Source organism: Periplaneta americana, chromosome 14 (assembly GCF_040183065.1).
Source record: "Periplaneta americana isolate PAMFEO1 chromosome 14, P.americana_PAMFEO1_priV1, whole genome shotgun sequence".
Taxonomy (NCBI): domain Eukaryota; kingdom Metazoa; phylum Arthropoda; class Insecta; order Blattodea; family Blattidae; genus Periplaneta; species Periplaneta americana.
In genome coordinates, this window is record NC_091130.1 from 12,421,790 (window position 1) to 12,444,715 (window position 22,926).

At 35.2% G+C, this 22,926-nt stretch overlaps 1 protein-coding gene across 1 annotated transcript in view; it reads left to right on the top strand.

Annotated features, from left to right (window-relative positions):
• The first annotated feature begins 342 nt into the window (after positions 1 to 342).
• Ccn overlaps positions 343 to 22,926 on the top strand; it is a 970,566-nt gene continuing 947,982 nt past the window's right edge. The window contains exon 1 of the mRNA XM_069845004.1: positions 343 to 518. The gene's annotated coding sequence lies outside the window, so the exon portion shown is untranslated. The remainder of the gene's footprint in view (positions 519 to 22,926) is intronic.

Sequence of the window (22,926 nt, forward strand, 5' to 3'; positions counted from 1 at the left end):
CTAATAGCAATGTACGGAAGCATCCCCACTTCACAAAAAACAGACTAATTTGACGATTACAGATGAATCACAAAGGCGTGATAAACGCCCTCTACAAGGGAATATAAGTCACCCACCCTCCCTTCCTCTCAGAAAGCGCGACTAGTTTTTTATTGATAAAATAACTCCACGTTGGATTTTATACCTCTTCTCCACCATCAATTTTTTTCCGTGCTCCCCTTCTTTCGTTCCTCCTCCCTATATTTTAATGGTAAAGTCATGTGTACGATCGACGCATGCGTCTTGTGGCGTCTACCAGCGTCCTCGAACGGACGCTCTTGGCAGTGTCCCGTCGCCCGTCGCCCGTGACAGTTGAGCGCTGTGCCGGTTGGTTACCATGCCGCCCCGCTGGCTGGTCTAAGTGACAGTCGCTGCCGATCTTCGGTTGTTTTGTGTCGTGTTTCTTGGAAACGATCTTGATCTGTTTCTTTCTTGTTCTTATCCCATTCTTTGTATCTGTGAACAATTCCAAAGGGAAGGTGAGTAAGACTTAAATGTTTTCTTTTATGTCAGTGTTAGTTATCGCTTTTAAATGTAGCCTTCATGTCTTTAACAGCAGATCTACAGTACCACGTATATCTTCTGAATATTTGTGAAGTTTTATAATTTGGGTTTAGAAATAATTAAAGATTATTTTATCGGAAATTAACTTAGCTATTCACAGCTACATTTTAAAATGTAATTTTAGTTTTATCAAATAATTATTTTGTTGGTAATTTCAACGCGGAAATATTAAACTTCTTTATTGCGGGACTACGTAATTGATTTTGAATTCTTACAAGTTTCTCGAAGTAATTAAAATGAGTACAACGGAAATTAATGTAGTTTTTTCTCACGTTGAAATTTTTAAATATTTTTTTATTGAATAGTACGTATCTTGGCAATTTAAAATATAGGATATTCTTAACTCCCTGATTAATAAATTGTTATGAATCATTTCTCAGAAGTAATAGTAAAACTTCGTGCAAAACAAAACAATCCTTTTCTTATTGGAAATGTACCGGTACTGGAATATTTCTTTACGAGAAATCAGCTCTACGTTTACGTATTTATTATAAGCAATAATAAATTGTTCTTGTTATTCAGAGTTATGAAATTTATTTTAGTGATTAATCATAAATAAATTTAACAAATTCATTCATTTATTACTCACAACATTTAGTGACACAGTTACGAAATGTGTGTATTTTTACGAGGAAATTATCAACTTCCCAAATTTCTTAATCACTTTAAACTTAATTCATTCTAATTCAAAAGAAAATGTTGCTAGCCTCAATAGTGAGGTAATTCTCCTTAATTTGTCGTTAATTTTAATTTCTTACTTCACTTAATTTGGTGATAAAATATTGGTTTACATTGGTTACTGTTTTAAGTTTCTGTGGAGTTAATCCTAATATCAATTAAAGCACAATCATATTATTTTAATGGTTAGTACGTATAATATCCCATAAATCCGTTTAAAATTAAGTGACTAAGAACAGATTTGAAAATTTTAGACTCAGTTTTTACATACAATTTTCGCTACTAATAAATATCTTTTAACACGTTTCATTCTAAATTTTGGTGTCACAAATCTCGACACAAATGTGTGATAGGACATATAAGCTGGTGATACAGTGTTATTGGGAGTAAGTGAAGGTAACATCAAATTTCTTACCGTGAAACTGTAACTGGTAAGCATATTAAATGGCAAGACAAAATTTTTTGTATTTTCTCGGAATTCACCTTCTTGCAATCAATTGCACATTAACATAAATACAATTGAAATAGTCGATTATTTCAAATACTTAGGGACAAAAATAAATTACATTAACAATGTGAAAGAATAAATAGGCATTAGAATGTATAATGCAAGTACATTAAATATTTTGGAAAGAAAATTAATTTCAATAAAGGGAAAATTGTATAAAGACAAATGCTGATGAACCATATATTGACTTACACTTCTGAAAACTGGAAAAAATTTGAAAAAGAGATGACCAGAAATGAAAATCTTTGATCGCAAAATTTTCTGGAATATGCATTTGTTCCAACATTGGAGCTGGTCACTCTACAGTGCAGAATATTTACTAAAGAATTTAATTGTTACAGTACAATAAATTAAAAGTAGTTGTAAATATCAAAGCTAAAATGTTGGAGTGGGTAAGACATGTAGTAAAAGTCCCAGAATTATACAGAGTGTTAAAAAAAGTATCCAATATTTTAGGAGATGATAGTATGCATCAAAACAAGAAAATAATGTCTAATAAATATGGGTCCTACAACACATACTTTCTGATAACTGAACACTTGTTCATAGGAGATGCTCAATGTGACGTCCATTCATGGCAATGTATTTCTCTGCCCTACAATACAGCAGACTACCAGATAATCATACCGTAGTTGACACCCCTGGCATGGAATAATGATATTTCGCAAGGAATACTGAAAGCAAAAGTCTTGTTGCGGATATGAGTGGGGTTCAGCAGAGATGGTGTTGTGAATTTTCGTAATCAGCATGTGTGGGATGATGAAAATCCCCATGCAGTTGAAGAAACAAGGCATCAGCACCGATTCTCAATCAACGAATGGGCAGGCGTTCTTGGTGATAGCTTAATAGGGCCATACGTGCTACCACAGAGATTTTCAAGAATTTCTTATTAACGTATTGCCCACCTTGCTGAAGAATGTGCCATGTTAACAGGACTACAGATGTGGTTCATGCACGATGGCACACCAACGCATTTTCTCCGCAATGTGCGCCAACACCTGACGTTGATATTTCAGGAGCACTGCATTGGTCGAGGAAGCCCCACACCTTGGCCTGCTCGTTCCCTAAACCTAAATCCCCTAGACTTTTGGTTATAGGGACACATGAAGGAACCAGGTCAGTTTCAAAGAGTGCGTGATTGCGTACTCCAGAGGGTAGAGAAATGCATTGCTATGAATGGACGTCAGATTGAGCACCTCCTGTGAAGAAATGTTCAGATTTCAGAAAGTATATGTTGTAGGACCCATGGGTCCCCATTATTTTCTTGTTTTGATGCATACTAGCACCTCCTAAAATACTGGATACTTTTTTTTAACATCCTGTATAAATTTCAGAGAGTTTGGGCGAACTACCAGACGGACTTAGTCCACTGGGAATATAATAATAATAATAATAATAATAATAATAATAATAATAATAATAATAATAATAATATAATAATTATTATTATTCTTTATTTATACTGGCAGAGTTAAGGCCATAGGGCCTTCTCTTACAGTCTACCAGGTCACAAAGTATACAAGCAGTTAAAATTTAACAAAAAGTTAAAGAACAGAATACTAACATATTACAAAAAAAATAATAATAGCATAATAAAATCGACACTAAACAACATAAAAATAATACCATAATAGGAAAAGAAAGGAAGTAAAATACAATGGAATATAGTAAAAGCAACTCATTTAGTACAAATGGTTAATGCGGAAAAACGTAATGAAGAATATATCAAAATGGAATGTAATAAAATAGTAATAAAAAAGAAAAGAAATACAAAAATTAAATAAAATTCACTATAAAAAATAAATTCATCGACTGATAAAGAAAACAAAAAGAGGAAAGGAAGGAAAAAGAAATGTATAGCCTATAATTTTACAAAACTATGGCAGAGAAAAGGGCTTATAACTGAAAGGAATCTAATTCAAAAAGTGCAATTTTAATTTATTTTTGAAACTAGACAATGTCCGACAGTCTCTGACATGTTGTGGTAAAGAGTTCCAGAGATGAGCTGCAGAGACCGTGAAAGATGAAGAGTAGAAGGATGTTCTGTCTAATATATTTAGACAACTGAAGATGTTAAAAGTTTGTGAATGGAAGAAGTCCTGTACAAATAGAGTCCATTGGCACTCTCAATTCAGCGGAGAAACATTTTCATAGCTCGGGATGCTAATAATAAAAAAGGACGGATATGAATTTTTCTGTTACCGATATTGATTTTGTAGTAATTACATTTATTTGCAATTAATGTTTTTGTCATCAGAAGATTTCGTAGTCGTATGTACATTTTTATCACAATATTATTTATATTTTGTTTAACAGTTGAATTCACTATTTCAGTCCTCGAAAAAGTAATTAGCATGTTCAAGGTATTAATTGAATTTTCTATTTTTAATGACGTAAAACTTCATTTTATATTATTCTGACAATTTATTTCGTTTTAGCTGTATTAATAACATATTTTGTTTGTATAGTTGCTCATTAAACGTGATCATCTGGATTTAAATGTATTAAATGCTTCTGCTTTCGTGCATAATCGTATAAATTCTGTTCCATTGCATCTCATAAATAAAAAAAAATGTATTGTCAAGATTTACTACATGGATTTCAAAGAAATATCTTACTTTCTTTATTATTTTCTAAATTAATTTATTTCAGTGGCATAAACACGAAAATTCGCTTTTATTCCTGTCAGTTCTTGTCATGTGAGCGCTGACAGAACTACACAATCAACGGATTTGAAACGTAACAAGTACTCCACTGAGAATTGAAAGAGAGTTCTTGAACGAAAAAAAAAAGTGACAAGAAAAAAATCAATATGATCTATGTCCTTCGCAGTGTAAGTAGGCCTAACAACTAAAGTGTGGAAACCATTCGTGGGTTTGAATCCCGCCTAGAGAATGGATATTTCTCATTTACTAAGTCAATATCCTGTATTTTTCTTGGCTAGAAGTAAGTTAGTGTGTTGATCTAACACAGTGATGTCTTTGCAAGCGCATTTTTATGACCTTGACGTCGTGCGCGGGCGATAAGCGCTAAGTATGGAAGGAGAAATAAGTAGCCTGTTGGATTAAGAAAACAGTGGTGCACAAACTTCAAACGGAACGTGAAATTTTATGTCGTTATTTTTATATGGCTTCTTTCTGTTTGTTATTTTCTATATTGTCTGTAAAACAAAAGTATTAACACCTATTTCTTAGCCTAATATTGCAGTTGTGTTTTAAACGTTAATAACATAATAAAGAGTAAAGAAGGAATATTCACACAAATCCCATAATAACTACAACTATACTGTACTAAGTGAATTAAACATAAAGAAAGTGTTATCCCAAAGAAAGATACTGAATATGACATGATAAGTTGAAATTGATATTGATGGTATCTTTAGCCTTATAAAAGTAATCAAAATAATATTATAGTACAAAGCAAAGTTGTCTGGGTATGTGTTTTAACTATAACTAATATTACATAATAAAACTCTTATCGCATTATGCTTTTAGGTGATATTGGTGCGCAACTTTCTGTTATCACAATATTAAATTAACTCGAAATCTGCTGAAGCTATAGAGCTGACGTTTTACCAACACATAGGCACATATCTTTTGTTTGTGATGTAACAGTATTTGCTTTGTTAATTCATTTCCTTACAAACATTTTCCATGCGAATATTTTCAAACATTTTAATACACTATCTTCAGTAATACGCATTTACGATATATTAGATTTACGAAAACATTGCTTCAATGTTGTGAAGGCCATAACTCGGAAATGAAGCATTTCCGGACATATGTTTTAATGAACTATTTTGATTGTCCACATGTGCGAAATACATACCTGAAATTATGCCCCGTATTTTTTAAACACCCTGTAGAGTGCACGAAAACCGGTTTATTCAAGTTGCGGTACGTACTGTATGTTTGAAAAGAAAATGTTATTCTACCAAACTAAATAAGAACACAAAGTAATGAAACACTTCCTTAAACACAAAACAAAACGTATCTATTGCACATTAATTCATATTACTCAATTTCTCAAGATTTGGAGAAACTGTATTAGCACAAGCTATGTGAAGAACTACCATTGAAAGCCCATCATTTCTTGTTTGGGATTTGTTTATTTTCGTAATAGAAAATAACTGTTCACATCTATAAGTGGAACCAAATAAACACAAAACTTTCTAACGCAGCTTATGCAGATTGGGAAAGCGTCCTCTTGGGAATCCGTCATAAAACTGCATGAGACTCGACCTTGAATCATATTTCGCTCGCATCTCTCGATCACATCGCAGGTCAATCAATTCACACTATAATGAAGGGGGGACGTTATCAATAATCAGTTGGAATCGGAACATGTAGCAATATAAATCTTGGAACCTTGATGTAAATTCCTCTAACAGACCGGATAGAACACATGCGTACATTTCGAAATTTTCATTGTTCAAAATTCTATGCGCTTAGATAAGAGTGGGAAATGATATATTTCACCCTTTTGCATTTGCTGTATTCATAACAGCAATTTCTCCTTAAAAGCTGCAATTCTATCAGTAAATTGTGTATTAAGAATTTCTTTTCCCTGAAGTCCTAAATTTAGCTCATTTAAAAGCTGTGTAAGATCTGTTATACAGGGACATCATTTTATTTTTACTAACATTTTTAATATTAACCTGTCCATACCTTTAGAGAACCGGAAACACCGCTTGCTCCCCCCTCCAAGACTGGAGTTCGATGATACTGGCGTAAAACACAAATCACTCTACTAGGTATAGGATGGCAGAAAAGTAGTTCATCCATTTACGTAAACTAGGAAATATCGCGATTTTTAGTTTGATAATTTTCATTAGGTTTTTCTTTAATCAAAGTACAGTACTGTATTAAGAATAAGTGTTTTTACTCACGAAGTGAGTTATCCATGCGAACGTATTCATTATGCAGTGTATATTATACTGTCTACAGCACATTAGCGTACAATATAGAGAAAGAAGTTAAATTGAAAAATAATCATAATATGAATACTTAAACACAATTTTGAAAATGGTGGCCGTTCATTTCGATACAGGCTTCAGTTCTTTTGTGCATATTATCGCACTATAGACTATTGCATCTAATTCCAATTGCCAGTTTCGTCCTTCGTACTAGTAACTCATGTTGAAATAATTCTGTACCTACTCTACGTACTGTGAATTCAATCTTCACTTCTGCCCGACCCGAAAATATAAAATTACTCAGACATGCTATCTACTGTCCGTCCAAGTGGTTATGCCGCAGGATTGTAGAAAGGGAGGAAATCACGTGACAGTTAATTACTTACGAGGCCCTTTTATTTAAGTTAAATTAAACAGCTGTATAATATTACGTAAACTTCTAATTCCTAAGAGAAATTAATGTTTTCAGAAAAGAGCTAAGACAGCCCAGCTATTACAGAGGGGCGAGCAGAAGCAGGTGGGGGAAATCGGGATGCGACGTAGGCAAACGGACAGTACCTGTGCGAAAATATGATTCAATATTGAAAGCTCTTTCGTCACTGGAAAACGCGAACATATTTCTGGAACGTACTATACTCAGTAACTCAGTACTGCTTACTATCTGCGGTCTTGGTTCTGTGTGGAGTTGGAACTGTGCTAGAATATGGAACGTGTCAAAAAATCTTAATAGTACTACAAAGTCTTAATTATAGTCACAGTCTAGTTGAAATATATACAGAAGAGTTTTACTAGTACAATACAAAGGTCTGTCAACCCAATATGAGCAAATGCTGGGTAACTTTCGGTGCTGGACCCCGGACTCGTTTCACCGGCATTATCACCTTCATCTCATTCAGACGCTAAATAACCTGAGATGTTGATAAAGCGTCGTAAAACAACCTCTAAAACACAACACAAAGTGTTAGTATCAATACTTAATACAAGACAAATATTCATGCCGCGTTTTTAAATGTCAATTCACCTACAGAATAGAAAACGTGAGAAATTATGTACTTCTTTAAATTGATCCTAAGTAATTTTATGTTTTGAGTTCAATGTTTTATATGCATAGGGAGGCTATTACATATTTTTACTGCCACACTTTTACTGACGTACAACACACTCACTCTCTTATAACGCACTTTTGGATATCTGGAACCATGTTGAATAACATTTCCATAGCTCAAAAACGTGTTTTCGATTGTATAGCAAGTGATTACATTTAAAACTCTGTAAGTATGTCAGTTGCTAATAAATAAGTTTATGTTCTTCATTGAAGGTTTCTATACGTTTTGGTTACACAGCTTTTAACACTATAACACTTCGGAATATGTATTACATGTTTTTCTCGTGTCAAAAACTTTGTGTGTTCTGAAACCTATAGAGACATCAACACATACATAGAAGTTCTACACATCCAACGAAAAAGCCAGAAACTGAACACACTAGAACAATACGAAATATAGAGACACACAAAAACACATTCAAATGAAATTCTCAACACTCATTTTCAGAACACACACACTCTTTGACTCCCCATTACACTACACAAACACACTCCCACAGGAAACAAAACAAAAGGCGCCAAGACCAGCAACAACCAGTTCTGAAGAAAGCCCATAACAGGCCGAAACATGTTAACCATGTACGATAGAATTTAACACGAGAAAGACATGTAATACATATTCCGAAGTGTTTCTATTAATTTTCGAATGATCGATATATTTCATCGTTCTTGGAAGACGTTTCCATGGTTTCCATTGGACAGATGCAAAGCTATTAATTTTGTATTCTTTAAATTTATACGAAACTAGGAGACTTTTTAATTCCTTTAGAATGTCCTCATTTCTCTAAAATGAGACGAACTATATTATGCAGTTTTATAATAAACTAGCCGTACACGAGCGCTCCGCTGCACCTATTAGAAATAAATATAAAGTAATTACATAATTAAAATAGGACGTTTGATCCAGGGAATAACTTTTACAACAGCGCAAGATAATCTGCTTCGCTCATTACCCAATTTTTTTTGCATTGCATTTATTGCATATATATTTTTTTTATGTATTTCAACACTATTCAATTGAGCATAGTTACAATTTGAATTATAAAATTATGGATTGGTAAGCTAACGTACTATTACTGCATACTAAATCAATACACTCTCGTTGTTCGTTAATTCTCTGAGATTAAAATGAGTGTACATAAATATTATTTTACGAAATACAGAAAACGAATGTACAAAATTTTCTGTGCATAAGAAGCTATTTTAATCTTACCTTCCTCGATTTACTCAGAAGTTACTGTAATAACATTATAGCATTATGTCCATCTGGAGAAACTACACTTTCCAATGGTGAAATAATTAATTATACAAATCGGTTAATTTAGCTTCTGATATTACTTCATACAAACACAGAAACAATCTCTGTAGGCTATGTTTAATAACTTTTCATTGTTGATGTCCAAGGCCCCTGTTTCGATTAGTCATTTGTTCTTAATTCATTGCACCGTCTTAGATGGCGTTATTTTAATTTTAAAACTCATTTATCTCATTAAATATCAGTCCTATCAAAATTTTGTACAGAATAACACTTATCGGAAATCATTTTTAAAGAAACTTTAGTTATGTAACATTTTTCACAAAAATCAATAATAAGCGAGATATTTCGATTTATTTAATTCAGACCCCCTTATAACCCCCTAAAGTATTTTGAATGCCATATAGCCTAAAATCTAAGTTACAACGAACTTAATTTATATTCCAATTTTAATATAAATCGGTTCAGCCATTATCGCGTGAAAAGGTAACAAACATACAGACAGACATACAAACAAAAATTTCAAAAATGTGATTTTCGGTTTCAGGGTGGTTAATTATATATGTTAGGACCAATTATTTTTGGAAAATCGAAAATTACCAGAAAAATTTCGGCTACAGATTTATTATTAATATAGATTTAATTTCATTCGATGGAGGATGATACTCGTTTTGCAAGTCTGGCAACAAAATTCTTCAATTTATAAATTTGTTTCAATACGCCGGGTGTTATAATATGCTCTCTTCAGGAAGTGCACCCCGAAGATTCATGGGTTTGAGTCCCGCCTCGGGCATGGATGGATGTCCTCTATTAATGTTTTGATGTTATGTTTGTGTGTGTCAGTGGAGGTCCCTTCACTCTTCTAGGCTAGAAAGGCCCAAAAATGTGTCGAAGTCTAGTCTGTGTGTCCATAAAATCTCGTCCCCTTCTCTCCTGGCATTGGTGTGTGGGCAACAAGACCTGTAACAAGGGAGGTTAAAAAGACGAATGAAAAGAAGTATTTTCATGCTTTGATTAAGACTATAGAGTCACTTTAATGTATGAAAATTTCATTTTGCTTTTCAGTTGTTGTGTTTTAGTAATTTCACTGTTTTGTTAAATTACTATTTTGTCATTGTTTATTATGTATTTTACTTCTGGTAGTGTGGAAGAGAAGACTTCATAGCCTTAACTCTGCCGGATTAATAAATAAATAAATAAATAAACAAATAAATAAATAAATAAATAAATAAGTAAATAAATAAATAAATAAATAAGTAAATAAGTAAATAATTACATAAGTAAATAAGCAAATAAATCAGTAAACAAGTAAACAAGTAAGTAAATAAGTAAATATTTCAAGAGAATGAATTTATATTTCACTTAAAAATTAAAATCCACCTTCCATATTCTTCAGGGTATTACACATCAAGTTATAATATAATACTTCACACCCATTACATAAAACATACCGTGTAGGTAGCTAAAGTACGTGACGGAGTTTCTGGTGAAAGCCGCTACGTCATAATCCGTCAACGCAACTAATCGATCAGTCAGTCTTTGAGACACGGATAGACAGTAGAACAACAGACCGTCGTTGGTAGACCCTTTTCGCTCCGATGAAATGCAAACGCTCCTAAAATGAATACCTAACGATGTTTTTGTAACGGTTAATACATCTGCTTAAGAAGCTCTAGTTACAAAACAGCTGTAGGAAAGTGAGAGGGCATTAAGGAGCCCAGCTACCAACATCACGAGTGGACAATATCTCTCTAGACAAGCGTCTTTTCTTTTTTTTTTAATTCACTGTCGGTTTGTATCTGTTGCCATCATCGGTTATTCATGACTAGGGACCGGATTTTTATGTAATATCAAGATATGAAATATGTACATATTTATGTAAAAAAATAAGCTGAATATGTACCAAAATATGTAAAATCATGAAAATATTTAATAACGATATCTGGCAGGTATAGGATATATATTATTTTAATGTACCGAAGTACATATGATATTTCCATGCAGATATTCTGCGTCATCATACGATGAAAGAGTAATGGAACGGAGAAAAATTCTCTCCGGCGGCAGGATTTGAACCCGGGTTTTCAGCTCTACGTGCTGATGCTTTATCCACTAAGCCACACCGGATACCCACCCTAGCGTCGGACAGAATCGTCTCAGTTTTAAGTTCCAACTCTTGGGTTCCCTCTAGTGGCCGCCCTCTGCACTACGTCATAGAGGAGAGAATTTTTCTCCGTTCCATTACTCTTTCATCTTATGATGACGCAGAATATCTGCATGGAAATATCATATGTACTTCGGTACATTAAAATAATATATATGATATGCGTAAATCTCTTCGTGATTTAAGACGGCGCTTGTTCCGTCGGATCCCGGCCAACTAGTCACTCATAACGAGTGCACCTCAGCACATGTATGGATTTCAGTCCTACGTTCATAGACCATATCTTTCAGAGTATTACACATCAAGTTATAATATAATACTTCACACCCATTACATAAAACATACCGTGTAGGTAGCTAAAGTACGTGACGGAGTTTCTGGTGAAAGCCGCTACGTCATAATCCGTCAACGCAACTAATCGATCAGTCAGTCTTTGAGACACGGATAGACAGTAGAACAACAGACCGTCGTTGGTAGACCCTTTTCGCTCCGATGAAATGCAAGTGCTCCTAAAATGAATACCTAACGATGTTTTTGTAACGGTTAATACATCTGCTTAAAAAGCTTTCGTTACGAAACATCTGTAGGGAAGTGAGAGAGCCCAGCTACCAAGGTAACGAGTGGACAATATCCCTCTAGACAAGCGTCTTTTTTTTTTAATTCACTATCCGCATGTCGATTTGTATCTGTCGTCATCATCGCTTCTTGAAGACTCTTCATGCTTGTCTTTTATGCCTTATGCATTTAGACGTTATAATTAACCACTCTAGCGTTTAAGTGCTTTTCCAATATTTCTTTTGTCAGTCAGAATGTATTTCTATACCGATCGATTTGCAAATGTAGAGCTTTCATTTTCTCTATATGCTGTATTCAGTTCTCATCTCTAAACCCTAACCATTTAATTACTTTGCCATATATTTAGTCTTATTTGATTTCATTATTTATTTTATTGCCAAATATTTCTTGTTCCGTGACACTTCTAAGAAATTTTCGCTTGTATTCTGTTTTATATTTTACACAACTCAGAACTGCACGCATTGTATTCTTCACCTGGTATAATTAGGAACATTAAATCCAGATGTTTCAGATGGGCAGGTCATGTAGCACGTTGGCTATGGGTAATCTAGAAATGCATATAGAGCAGGCCAGCACAAACGGCGCTCATTGAGCGCGGCCGCTCCTTGGATAGTTACGTCGCAATGACGTAGGCCTGCTTTAGGTAGAGGATAGTCCACGCAGCTATCTGGTATAGTGTCTATTATCAGTAGCTATTTCACTTTGGCTGTCTACGGCTACATAATGGAGGAATCTAAAAGACGGAAAAGTGATCATCAGGCAAGTTCTTTAAAGATTGCATGGGAAAATGCTTATTTTTTCACAGCAGCTGAGTCAATACTTATCTGCCACAGAGGTTTGAAAAAAAAAAGGCAAAAGTAATATAATTCGTCATTACTAATCCACACATGTAGATAGATGTTTTGTTGGTGAAGACCGCAGTAAAAAGGTTCAGTAGTTGAAAGTTGCATTATTACATAAGGTAGGGTAGTCAGAAACGTTAAAATGTAGTAATCTTCAACAATTTAAATCTCTCTCTTCAGGGAAAAGAGCAGTTCATTTTTGATATGTTGAATAAATTACGGGATTTCAGTCGTAAATTTACACTTTCCGTAAGTCAGTTTCTGGAAGGTAATATGGCTCACTTTCGAACGATAGAAACTGCTAGTGATGAAGCCATGTTAAACGATTATGTGCAAATATTAATTGAAATTCAAAATGAATTTAATTCTAGGTTCCAAGATCTTGTCTTAATCGGAAAGAAGTTTAAAGTTATCATAATAAATTCCTCCAACACTAGTTGAAACAGTGTCATACATAACATTTCAGTTTGCTTAAATGCGACAGGCTCAAAATTCCGGCACACGGGAGACGCTGATATAACCTCGGCAGTTGCGAGCGTCGTTAAATAAAACATAACATTTAACGATTTACAGCTTGAACTCATTGATCTTCAATGTGACCTAAGGACTAAAGGCCGTTTGAATAATACTACTGGTTGAGTTTTACAAGACTAAACCTCAGCAATAATATCCACGACTACACAGGCTGGCTGTGAAAATGATTGCTATGTTTGGCTCAACATTTATATTTGAGCACCTGTTTTGTATAATCAACTTTAATAAAGGCAGACATCGAACATTTGTAACTGATGTTTCATTACGATCAGTACGCTACTGTTCCTTTCAGCTGCCAACAGATAAAACCTCGTTTTGATGTACTGATAATAAGAATATAACAAAATGATATTGTATATTTAAGTAGCTATAGAATTTCTATTATTTCTGTAAAATAAATATTTCTTTATTAATTAATAATAGTCCAAGATAGTTTTGTAAACACTGGACGGGAATTCATTTCAAAACACGTTTTGTGTACATTTTGTACGAGATCATCCCTTCTTCCAGTTCACCCCCATACAGAGCGCAGCTAATATCTGCATTCCGCTCATGAGCTGTGAGCCGGCTCGGAGAGCGCAAACCTTGTGCAGGCCTGTTACAGAGTATTAGTTGGGAGGTGGGAGGGAATAAGACCTTTGGGAAGGCAGAGACGTAGATGGGAGGATAATACTAAAATGCGTTTGAGGGAGGTTGGATATGATTGCAGAGACTGGATTAATCTTGCTCAGGATAGGGACCGATGGCGGGCTTATGTGAGGGCGGCAATGAACCTCCGGGTTCTCTGAAAGCCATTTGTAAGTAAGTAAGAGTGTCAGTGTGTATTAAATTACTCATATTTTTGAAAGAGCTTTTTGAGAAGGAAATTTATGCGGATTTGTCGGACATAGTGTCCCCAGTATGCCACCACAAAAATTAGATTGCGGAATTAGGTAGAGGAAGAAAGGCGATCAAAGACGAGCATCTCGTTAAAAGATCTGTTTCTGTGCACACTCGAGAAAATATCGCTGCTGTGCATAACACGATTTTGAAGGATAGACGAATTGGGATCAAATACAGACTATATCGAAGACTGAAAATATCCTATTAACGTATTTTTCACAACTCATATGATTCTTGTTTTGAGTGATAGAAAAATGTCTGCGAAATTGTTGTCTAAACGCCTCAAATCTGATCAGAAACGACACAGAATGATTAATTTCAAGGGAAAAATTGTTCCAGGACCGGGTATCAAACCCTGGATCTTTGGCTGAGCGCGTCAACGCTCTACCGATTGAGCTACCCAGGAACTATACAAGACCACAGCTAATTATTGCTCCTATATCCACATATCTCAAGTAGGTTGACAGAATGTCATAGCTCAACATTGACTTAAGTTTGTGGTTTTCTGTTAACGAACAGTACCTTTTATTATACAAATCTGGCTTTCAGGTATTGCTCTCTGTAAAGCTGACTTGAATACTTTCAAGGGAAAAATGACGCAATTGTTCAAATGAAGAGGTTTTCTTCAACTTCATGAATCGAATGTGAGATAATCTATGAGAATTCTCAGTCTTGTTTCAAGTCACTTTGTCCCTATCTCTCCAGTTTTATCGACGCTAAGTAACCTAGCAATTAATATAGCGTCATTGAACAAGATTTTAAAACTGGACATAAAAAGGTTGTAAGTGCCAATATCTTTGAATTTTTTTAAGTACGTCTTTGGATCAGTCCACCAAGAAAAATGATAAGTCCCATTGCAATTTTATATAGGCCCTAGCTTCTTCCATTAAACTGCAAAACACATGATATCGCATTACTAATCCCACAAGAAAGCTCTGTTTTCTATGGTTTGACCCAATGGCAATTAAAGTTTTTTCTATGTCCAATCTTCAGTTGTAAAATAAATAAATTGAAGGCATCTTAAATTATTTCACATGATTCATATTAATAAAAATAACGACTAGCAGATTCTCACCCGCCGCTGGAAATCCGCCACTGATCTGTTTATATTAACAAGTTCTCAAATTAAAATGTATTCATACCTCCATTTCTCGATATTAATCTATACAAATCGATCTGCCCGAACAGATTTCATGATTTACATTATTTCTTGATTACATTTCGCAATTGTCCATTTTCAGTAATGAACATGATCTCAATGTATTGACAGAGCTGCATTGAATTCTGTATATTCACCCTTCTACCATAGACGCTTACAATCATTATGGGTCTATACAGGCTTGAAATACAGTATATAATTTGTGTCCGTATTAATAACTGTACATTTAATTTGATACATTGAGCAATGAAATAGGATAAAAATGGGGTAATTAAACCCTCATGTCCAATTATGGATTTACATTATTCGCAACTTCATAATACCGGGTGTACCAAAATTGTATGTTTTTATTTTTATGTGTTAACTTTGTTGTTGTGTTACTAGTTTTCGTTAGAATGTAAACTAAAACATTATTTTCCAACTACGAGTGTGGTATAGCTTCTGACGAGAGGAAATTTGCTTTGAGGCTGCATTCGGTCGTAGGTTTGAATCTCTCTTGGGCTGATTACCTGGATTGAATATTTTTGGAAATTTTCCCCCAACTGTAAAGTGAATGTTAAATATCTTAGCAAATTCACAACAAATTTCATCTCTTAAGATTATTCGCAACTTCATAATACCGGGTGTACCTGAATTGTATGTTCCTTTTTTTATATGCAAACTTTATTGTTGTATTACTGGTTTTCGTTAGAATGTAAACTAAAACATTGTTTTTCAGCTACGAGAGTGATTTAGCTTCTAGCGTCGGTTTGAATCTCTCTTGGGCTGATTACATGAGTTGAATTTTTTGGACTTATCCTAACTGTAAGGTGAATGTTGGATAACATCTTAGCGTATTCTCCACATAAAGGAGGGCGGGGAGAGAAGCATGAGAGAAGCATCGGGAGAAGAAGCATATATCGATGGCTAAGACGTGAACCACGTATCTGTAAATTTGGTTAATAAAATAAGTATAAAAAATTAATTTTTTCTCAATATATTAACATTTTTTATATACGTTTCTGCTTTGCGAGATGTTTACTCGAGAACAAAATATTAGTTAACTGTCAAATTTTGTAATAATAATAATAATAATAATAATAATAATAATAATAATAATAATAATAATAATAATAATAATAATGTATTTAATGCAAATAATAAAGTAGTTAAAATAAGTTTTCTAGATACAATGTAACATTCTTAGCCACCGATGTGATACATAAAAGTCGTGAAAGTATCTAGACCAGCGGTGACCAAAGCGGGTGTCGTGGTTACATCGTGTAATCACAGACATTCAAACGGGTACGAGGAGTTCCCTGTACATTGCTGTGTGTTTCATTCACGTACTGAAGGCAAGCAGTGGCGGTATCATGTCGCTCTACAAACTCTGTCTCTACAAGCAGTAAGAGGTGGTTTCGTAAAGAATCAGGAGAACTTTTTTGTTGTTCTGTCTGACGAAATGTAATATGTTTACTTTGCTCAACTGTTCAATTAAGAGTACATAGAAACATTAATTGCCACGCTGAATAATGTATTATTATTATTATTATTATTATTATTATTATTATTATTATTATTATTATTATTGACCACTAGGTATGTGTTTCTGTAATTCTTCTGTACGTGCATGAATATTGATATTTTTAGATCTTCTCCCTAGAAGGATAAAATTATCAGGTTTTAACTCAATTTTAATCTTCTTAATCATTAGATGAGGGTAACTATTTATTAGTTAGTCATTTAATAATAATATTGTAGAAAACCTGATTCAATATTATGTGCCAACGAACTGTTAAACGCCAGGAATTGACATGTCTTAAATCATAGCCAGGAAGAGAAAGATGAGATAAATAAATGCAAGGAAGTCAGCTACCTAATGGGGTTTGAAATATCTCGTGCTCTAAAGTCTTTTAATGGAACAGAATTTCTCAAAAGAGTAACGATTAAAATAATTTAAATAACTTGTCCATAAGAAGTTCCTAATTATGAAAAACTACGAATTTCTCGACCAAGTATCGAGAGAAAAATTTTGAAAATTCCTGATTATAGTCAAGAGGAAGATTAAAACAAGAAGCAAGAAAAATCGTATATTATTCACTGGCTGTTGATGACAGCAGTAACATTACTGATACAGCAAAGCTTGAGATTTTTATCCGTGGGCTTGATCAAGATGTTAATACAGGAACCACCACTGGTTGTAGTTTTCATGCCAAGTACCTTCCCTCCGTCTCCTTACTTCATAGGCTGTGTGTCGCATGTAATCACTGCAGCTCTAGTTTTGGTCACCGCTGATCCAGATGGACAGTCCCCTCCTTTTCACAGTCTGACATACAGGGTGTTTCAAAAATGACAGTCAATAATTTCCAGGTGTAAAGCTCAAACTAATACAAGCAAGAAAGCTCCAATACACATTGGTCCGCAAATTAACAGTTATCGAATAATACACATTTTCTGTTGAGTTTCCTCTCTAATTAAGACCAAACTTGCAGACATCCATAACTGAATTCTACCAAGATCAGGTGTTCAAAATGCTGCATCTGAACGCAACGTTGTGCTCTTTTCTGTAGTTAACTGCGAATCGTCTCGGGCAGTCCTGGATCATTCCTTATTTACTGAAAAGCACGTTCAATTCAAAACCGCAATTCCTGAAGTGTGTTGCTCTCAGAAGTGTAAACCAGCTTTCTACATCACCTCAAATACAAAAATATAATCGGATTTAAATCCGATGAACTTCATTTTCCTAAGGGATTATCGCATAAACGTTTAATTTGGAGGCCAATAATTATTGGATTTTTATTTCTTCTTTCAGTTCCTCCTTTTCATCTGTAAATTATTGACCATCACTTTTGAAACACCCTGTATAGTCACTGCTTAAATAACTTGTTTTAAATGTGACAAACCATTGGGCTCTTTTAATGACTATGGCTTCTACGAAGTTTGCTGATATTCGTTGCCAACGTCATAATTCTCACTACAGTTACCAATTTTAATGCTAATATATCGCAAAGTCTGTGGAAGATTTCACCAGTTCGATTAGCATCGAAAGTAAAGTTTTCCGGTATACTGAATACGTAGAGATGACTGATCAAGATAGTCGTTGACCATTCTACATTAATTTCGTTGTCTTTGTTGTTTTCCATTCATGTGGCATCTCCAGCGACACATGAGAAATGACAATTTTAGCCTTTCTTTTTTTTTCCATATCTGTTGCTACGCGACAGTTTAAACTGGCAAAAATGGTTATTTAGGAATCTGATAAATGTTAAATAAAATACATTTCCAGGAACGGTCATTGCAGAATAGAAATTTCATTACAATTTCAAATTAGTTTTCATCTGTGTATCGCAAGATCTGACGTTTTTTGTTTCAATATCCTGCAGCAATATATACAGAAACGATGACAATCTGTGGTCAAAATAATATCCTTGCTAGCATAACAATACGACGTCCCAGAGTTGGTGAAAAGAAAATCAATACCGACTCATTTTATTAATATTTAACCTAATTCCATTCTTCCGTCATTGTAACGTTTCTCGTCAGAAGTTAATGAGCTGAAGTTGGTCGGAGTTCTGTTCTCGTTAATATCTTATGTGATTTGTGGAGCTGAAAGCTGTTGTAAGAAAATTTTCGGCGTATACTATGTTCGCATTAAAATTTTAATTCAAACATGGCTTCATTATCGTTATGTCAGTTTATTATGTTCTCGTAGCATGCGCAGTTTAAAAGGGACATTACCCTAATTAAATAATTATTGTTACCATTTACGAGGCGCATCCATAAAGTAAGTTTCCCTATTTAAAAAAAAAGGACACACACTTTCAGGAAAACATTTATTAGCAACAGGTACAGCAATGTTTCAGCTATTTTTCAACATAACCACCATCAGAATTAAGACACTTGTCGTATCGTGGGATCAACTTTTGTATCCCTCTGTCGTAGAACTCTGTCGCCTGTGAATGGAACCAGCGTGTGACAGACGTCTTCAGCTCTTCGTCGTTGCCAAAACGCTCACAGGAGGACAGGTATATCTTGAGGTGCAAGAAAACGTGAAAATCGCTGGGAGCAAGATCAGGACTGTAGGGTGGGTGATCAAACAACTCCCAGCCAAATTCCGTCAAAATAGCTGCTGTGCGCCGAGCCGTATGTGGACGAGCATTGTCATGGAGGAGCACAACACCTGCAGTAAGCATTCCAGGCCTCTTGTTTTGAATGGCACGTCGCAATTTTCGCAGTGTTTCACAGTAACGGTCAGCGTTCACTGTTTCACCTCTTGGAAGGAAGTCAGTGAGTAGAATGCCCTTCCTGTCCCAGAACACCGTGCACATCACTTTCCGTACCGACAGCGTCTGTTTGAATTTCGTCCTGACCGGAGATCCACTATGCCGCCAATGCATTGACTGCTGCTTGGTTTCCGGGGTGAAGTGCGAAATCCAAGTCTCATCGCCCGTGACGGTCCTGTCGAGGAACTCGTCGCCGTCATCGTGATACCGTTTCAGAAATGTCAGTGCTGCTCCTAAACGTTGCATTTTGTGTTCGAGTGTCAGGTTTTTCGGCACCCACCTGGCACACACTTTTTTGAACAGCAGGTGCTTAGTGACAATCTCACGCAACAAGGATCGCGATATCTGCGGAAAATGGCTGCTCAGCCCCGTAATCGTGAAGCGACGGTTCTCCATGATGCACTGCCGCACCAGCTCAACACGATCATCATTGATGAGGGACGGTCGCCCACTGCGCTCTTCATCATGGACACTTTGACGACCTTCGGAAAACTGCCTACACCAGCGACGCACCATCTGCTTACTCATGATGTTCGGCCCATAGACCTGACAGAGCTGCCGATGAATTTCAATTGGCGCAATGCTTTGTGCATTAAAGAACTTTATCACCGACCGAACCTCGCAGGCGGCGGGAGAAGGAATAAGAGCTTCCATTTCGGACCACTGCTGCCACGCTACTGGCACCAGGCAGGACCTGTCCGGCTGGCATATGATTGATACGGCATAGATCTGTTACGCATGCGCAAATGACACGGCTAATTACGTTTACTTTCAAGGGGAAAAATCGGGAAACTTACTTTCTGGATGCACCTCGTACATTATATGATTTCTCGTGCATGGGAATTGAATTCCACTACCGGCAGATCGTCTAAGATTTATTTTATAACAAATATGAGTAGGTTTCTACTAGTAATTAGTATTATTCAACTGTTCACATATTATCAATTTGTTGTTAATTCATTGTTTGCATTATTTCTTCCGTAATTTAGTAATTGTGTTAAAAATTTAATCGGTTAAGAGAGAAGTTTTATATGATATTCTTATTGAATTTGGTATTCCCAAGAAACTAGTTCGATTAATTAAAATGTGTCTCAGTGAAACGTACAGCAGAGTCCGTATAGGTCAGTTTCTGTCAGATGCGTTTCCAATTCCATGTGGGCTAAAGCATGGAGATGCACTATCGCCTTTACTTTTTAACTTTGCTCTAGAGTATGTCATTAGGAAAGTCCAGGATAACAGACTTGAACGGGTTACATCAGCTGCTTGTCTATGCGGATGACGTGAATATGTTAGGAAAAATCCACAAACGATTAGGGAAAATACGGGAATTTTACTGGAAGCAAGTAAAGAGATAGGTTTGGAAGTAAATCCCGAAAAGACAAAGTATATGATTATGTCTCGTGACGAGAATATTGTACGAAATAGAAATATAAAAATTGGAAATTTATCTTTTGAAGAGGTGGAGAAGTTCAAATATCTTGGAGCAACAGTAACAAATATAAATGATACTCAGGAGCAAATTAAACACAGAATAAATATGGGAAATGCGTGTTATTATTCGGTTGAGAAGCTTTTATCATCCAGTCTGCTGTCAAAAAATTTGAAATAATTTATAAAACAGTTATATTACCGGTTGTTCTTTATGGTTGTGAAACTTGGACTCTCACTTTGAGAGAGGAACATAGGTTAAGGGTGTTTGAGAATAAGATGCTTAGGAAAATATTTGGGGCTAAGAGGGATGAAGTTACAGGAGAATGGAGAAAGTTACACAACACAGAACTGCACACATTGTATTCTTCATCTGACATGATTAGGAACATTAAATCCAAACGTTTGAGATGTGGAGGGCATGTAGCACGTATGGGCGAATCCAGAAATGCATATAGAGTGTCAGTTGGGAGGCCGGAGGGAAAAAGACCTTTAGGGAGGCCGAGACGTAGATGGGAGGATAATATTAAAATGGATTTGAGGGAGGTGGGATATGATGATAGAGAAAGATTAATCTTGCTCAGGATAGGGACCAATGGCGGTCTTATTTCAGGGCGGCAATGAACCTCCGGGTTCCTTAAAAGCCAGTAAATAAGTATAAAATAATAAGTTAAAAATTTCATGCAAAAGAAGCTGGCAAATATTGCACCTCCTGAATCTACAGGATATGCAGTGTTCCAAATTGATGTATACACATTTTTAAAAACACTATTTCTCAGCAACGAAATGAGACAGACATACGATTTTTGCGGTTTTGTATTCCTTAAGCCCATACATGTTCAAAATGACCGCCTTCCGCTACAGTACACTCCCAACAACGACGTACAACAAGGCTCGATCTCAAAACCTTCAAATGATTAAGCGAGCACTCTACCGCTACTTTACAATACGCAGATATCGAATGACTTCATAGTTCCGAAACTGTTTGTAGAAGCGCGAGCATCGTGTAACATCACCGTCATGCGAAGTGGACTTAGAAAATAATCGCTGTTCACAAGTGAGGCCACTTTTTCCTTGACAGCTGTACTTGTATTTGCATTTGTAAATTAATTTGTGATAATAGTATGAATATTATTATTAAAATATTAAAAGGCTACTATCATAGATCCAACTATACGCATGGAGAGAGATCTAAACCAAGTTCATCAGGTTGATTATGAATAGAGGGTCATTTATGAACCTTGTATTCCCTACTTTAGTGCCAAGTATAACATCCCTCTCTTCAATTGGTCAGTGACAGGTTTATTTTTTGGTGTTCGGAGTTCTTTACCAAAATTTACATATAATTTTTAAAGCAATTATCAATACCATCTTTCGAAATTCAAAAATTCATCTCGCAAATTCTTAAAGATTCCCTGCAGATTATAAAATTTTATTTATACCACTCAGAAGGCCTTAATTAAGAATATACCTGTACTAATTTTAAATAAAATATTTTATTTATAAGTATAATTTTGCAGTGCTCGGGAAAAGTGACACAAGTCAGTTTCCACAAACCTTTTTTGATAATTTATTGACAACTTACGGAATATCTGCTCGCTTGGAAAAAAATATAAGTATTTCTCCCATTACAATAATTCATACAGAAAAAAAAATCAAATCGACATAAACCACTGTAAGTTGTCAATAAATTATCAAAAAATGTTTGTGGAAACTGACTTATGTCACTTTTACCAAGCACTGCAGAATTTTAAGGCCATCTTCTAAGATTTTATTTTGTAATCGATAATCAATGGTCCGTAATTTTTATATTTTATGCTCGACCATGCCGAAATGTAATTATACACCTGATAGCAGCCCTTTAATGCACCTAATTAAAGTACACCTATTCATTAAAGTTCAGGTTTTCGATTATTCTCGGATATGCAATCGAAAGACAACGAGGGAAACGTCACGGAGGCTGGAAATCCAATACTGTCGCAGAAGGTTATGTTCTGTTACTATAATATTTAGCG